Source organism: Rhincodon typus, chromosome 8, assembly GCF_021869965.1.
Source record: "Rhincodon typus isolate 14 chromosome 8, sRhiTyp1.1, whole genome shotgun sequence".
Lineage (NCBI taxonomy): Eukaryota > Metazoa > Chordata > Chondrichthyes > Orectolobiformes > Rhincodontidae > Rhincodon > Rhincodon typus.
In genome coordinates this window covers 2,458,251-2,462,783 of record NC_063339.1, presented here as the reverse complement: position 1 = coordinate 2,462,783, position 4,533 = coordinate 2,458,251, and the positions used below count along the sequence as shown (strand labels likewise).

General features: G+C 44.3%; 1 protein-coding gene across 1 annotated transcript in view; it reads left to right on the top strand.

Moving 5' to 3' along the window:
- esr2a (estrogen receptor 2a) overlaps positions 1-4,533 on the top strand; it is a gene marked incomplete at its 3' end in the record, with an annotated part of 178,668 nt that overhangs the window by 64,471 nt on the left and 109,664 nt on the right.

Below are 4,533 nucleotides of genomic sequence, written 5' to 3'. Positions count from 1 at the left end.
CCCCCCCCCACCCAGGTCTCTCCACTTCTCACTCACCATTTGTAATCGCCGTTTCAGTGAACTTCCTGGGCACAATTTTCTCCCTCCTCCCCTCTCCACCCCTCCACTCTTCTGTAAGATGATGATCTTGTTGTAACTGTACAAGGTGTTGATGAGACTGCGGAGACTGGAAGACAGTGGACATTGTAGGTCTCTGTGGGACTGGTTTAGTTTGGGAAACATGGTCAGCATGAATTGGTTGGACCGAAGGGTCTGTTTCCGTGCTTTATGACTCTATGGCTAGCAATTCAGAGATTTAATGCCCTGGGAACATGGACAAAACATGTGTACTCCATATTTATGTTGAACTTTTATAAACCCAAGTTACACCACAACACGTGTGTGTCGCTGGCTAGGCCAACATTAATTGCCCAGAGGGCAGTTGAGATTTAACCACATTACTGTGGGTCTGGAGTCACATGTAGGCCAGACCGGGTATGGATAATAGTTTCCTTCCCTAAAGGTCATTAATGATCCATCGAGTTTCTCCGACAATCGGCAAAGGATTCATGGTCATCATTAGATTCTTAATTCCAGAATATCATTGAATTTAAATTTCATCATCTGCCGTGGCAGGATTTGAACTTGGGCCCCCAGAACATTACCTGAGCCTCTGAATTAACAGTCCAGTGATAATACCACTAGGCCATCACCTCCCCGAAGTATACAGGGACTCGCTGTTTCTATGGGCTAGGATGACACGTTTAAGGGTTAGGGCTATAAATACAGGAGGAATGTGAGGAAGACTGTTATTCCATAGTCAGCAACACTGTCTGATGCAGCATGTGTGGTGGAAATGGAGTTAATGAATGATTAAAAAGGAATTTGAATAAATGTTTGAGTGAAATAAGCCTGTAGGACATGAGGGTAGAGCAGCAGCGTGGAGTGAGTGGGATTATTTGTACCACAGCTGGCATGGATCGAACCGCTCTCTTCTGTACCCTATAACTCTATAAAGATCAAACGATAGCTTATGAAGGAAGTCAAGAAGGTAAAATCACAATGGTCTGAGGACTTAGAGAGTGACAACTGGTGGTGGTTTAACCTGAAGGTCACCATGCCTCAGCCTAGGGGAGAGGTTGAGAAGGAGAGTCCTTCATGGTAACCTCAGCTGGTAGTGGGAAATGAACCCACCCTATTGGTATTACTCTGCATTGCAAACCAGCTCTCCAGCCAACTCACCAATTTACAATCTACATTAGTGACTTGTACAAAGTGACAGAAAGTAATGTGCCTAAGTTTGCTAAAGATAGAAAGTTGGGTGGGATTGCATGCTGTGGGGAGGATACAAAGGAAGTTAGACAGGTGAAGTGAGTAAGCAGTAAGGTGGCACATGCAGGCTGAAGGCTAATGAAGATGGACTGGGACTGGACCGGATGCAAAGGAGATCCAGTAGGTTGATTCTGGAGTTGAGAGGGTCGGCTTATGAGGAGAGGTTGAGTAGATTGGGGACTATTACTCATTGGAATTTAGAAGAATGAGAAGAAATCTTATAGAAACATATAAAATAATGAAGGGAATAGAAAGGATAGAAGCAGGGATGTTGTTTCCACTGGCGGGTGAAACCAGAATTAGGGGGTGTAGCCTCAAAATAAGGGGGATCAGATTTAGGACTGAGTTGAGGAGGAACATCTTCACTCAGAGGGTTGTGAATCTGTGGAATTCCCTTCCCAGTGAAGCAGTTGAGGCTACCTTAATGAATGTTTTTAAGATAAAGATAAATAGATTTTTAAACAGTAAAGCAATTAAGGGTTATGGTGAGAGGGTGGGTAAGTGGAGCTGAGTCCATGAAAAGATCAGCCATGATCTTATTGAATGGCAGAGCAGGCTTGATGGGCCAAATAGCCTACTCCTATTGCTTATGTTGTTATGTGTGTGGTATTCACTTTGGTAAGACGAGAAAAACAGCATATTTTTCTTAAATGTAAATGTAACTTATAAATCTTGATGTTCAGAGGGAGTTGGCTATACCTGTCCAAGGTACACAGAAAGTAAGCGTGCAGCCAGTTTCGAAATCAAATGATATATCGGCTATTATTGGCAAGAGAATGGAGGCTACAAGAAGATAGGGCTCTCTGAGGGGAGTATGCCTGGAATATTGTGTGTTCCGTACTTGTGAGAGGATCTAGTTGTGTTGGAGGTAGTACAGCGAAAGGTCGGTCCTTTAGATGAAAAGGTTGTTCTGTGATGAGTGACTGAGTTAATTGCGTTTATATTCTCAAACTCGAGGAATAACCCCATTTTCCACTGGGGCATTTTTTAGCCTCAAAGTCTCAACATTGAATCCAATAATTTCAAAAACTGGCTGCATTGTTTCAGTTCTCCATTTTTCCTACTCTCTGCCTCCACCCCACAGCCACGTTACCCCTATGTCTTGTTTCCTTCACATTTATAGAATGGATCAATTCTATCCCTTTCTGAGGAAGGGTCACCAGACCCGAAACGTTAACTCTGTTTATTCCTTCACAGATGCTGCCAGACCTGCTGAGCTTTTCCAGCAATTTCTGTTTTGTTTCCTATCCCTTTCACACCTGAGTTTATATCCTTCTTACACTTTCTTCTTTCCGCACTATGAACAATCCTTTCCTCTTTTGCTCTTCTGCCTTCTTGTTCCTCCTCTGCCTCTTTCAAAATTATAAAAAAGAGACTATTTTCCAGCCTCCTTCAGTTCTGAAGAAAACTCAGAACATTCACTCTGTTCCTCTCTCCAAAGTTGCTGCCAGACCTGCTGAGATCCTCCAACTTTCTCTGTGTTTGTTTCAGATCTCCAGCATCCACTGTATTTTGCTATTTTTATAGTCTCTGGGGTTTAAAAGGACAAGGGGTGATCTCAGGGAAACTCACAAGATTCTGAGCTGGGCACTAAGAGGCTGTTTCCCATCCCCTGGGGCTGGGCAATCTACGATGTGGCACTCACAGTTTCAGGATGAGGGGCTGAGATCAGAAAAATGTTCTTCACTGAAGGGGTTGTGAATGTTTGGAATTCTCCGCTGCGAAGATTGGTGGACCCTCCAACATTGAGTATTTTTGTGGCTGGGATGGACAGATGTTTGCCCCAACAAAGAATCAAGGAAATAAAGAACAGCCAAGGAAGTGGAACATAGAACATAGAACATAGAACATAGAACAGCACAGTACAGGCCCTTCGGCCCACGATGTTGTGCCGAACTTTTACCCTAAACCTAAGGTCTATCTAACCTCCACCCCTACCTTATATTATCATCCATTTGCCTATCTAATAGCCGCTTAAATGCCCCTAATGAGGCCGACTCCACTACCCTCTCCGGCAATGCATTCCACCCCCTACCACTCTCTGAGTAAAGAACATACCTCTGACGTCTCCCCGATATCTACTTCCACTCACTTTAAAACTATGTCCCCTCGTAATAGCTACCTCCACTCTAAAGTGGAGTTGAGTCTGAATATCAGCCATGATTGTATTGAGTGTTAGAAGACCGTAAATGGGCGAAATAGTTCACTGCAGCTCCTATTTGTATCATAATTGCTGTGTTGTACAGAACTTTAAACATTGCTAAAAGGAAACAGAGGTCAGTTGAGGTTAACCAGTGAGCTAAGATTGACAGTGAACAGATCCAGTTGCGTCTCCATGCTAGCTGTGGTCTAACCAATCAGCACCTTGTTTTCAGGCTGTGTAAATTAGTGTTCCCTTTCCAGGTCTGGTTTCTTGTATTCTCGTCCTGGCGAGTGCAAGCTGTGACTTTGTGTTCCCTTGTGGTGATGTTTCTTGAATGTTGCTGCTGGATTTCTGCTCAGCCTCCCGTGTGAACACAGCTGATTGTTTCAGGCCCACTTGCCCCGGCAGAAATGAATTGAATTGTTTTCTAGCCCAGTTAATGGAGTGTCTCCCTCAGCAGCCTGAGGGGACATTCTGGTTCGGAGGAGACACCAGACTACACGCGGGGAGTGAAACCTCACTACCTTTCAAAAGTTCTTGGACGAGCGCTCAAAATATCATAACATTCAAGGCCTTGGGCCTAGTGCGGGAAAGTGGGACGAGTGTAGATTTAGAGTAGATTTTGTTATTGAGGACTCAATGAGCTGCAGGGCCACGTCTGTACTCTACAGTTCCAGCGCTGTGATCCTGCCTCTTTCATTAGTCTCAATCCCAGTGCAAAATGGTGTGTGATTTATCTGAGCAGGTTAAACGTTCAGTGATTGTGTTAATGTCTCTACTTAGGCTGGGCCACAAAGGCTGCTGTGTGGGACCTGGAACCTAGTTCCATTACAGTCTGTCATTATTCACCCCCAGGAGAACCCGGTTCTGAAAGGTGCTGCTGTGCACAGTTTGGCAACTGGATCGAAAAGTCATTACTGTCCCACATTAAAGAGAAAATCTCAGAACTTGTGTGTCTATGTATGTATGTGTGTCTGTGTTAGTGAGAGGGAGAGTGTGTATGTGTTTGTGTGTCTATGTATGTTTGTCTCTGTGAGTGAGAGGGAGAGTGTGTGTGTGTCTGTGTGTGTGTAGTGTCT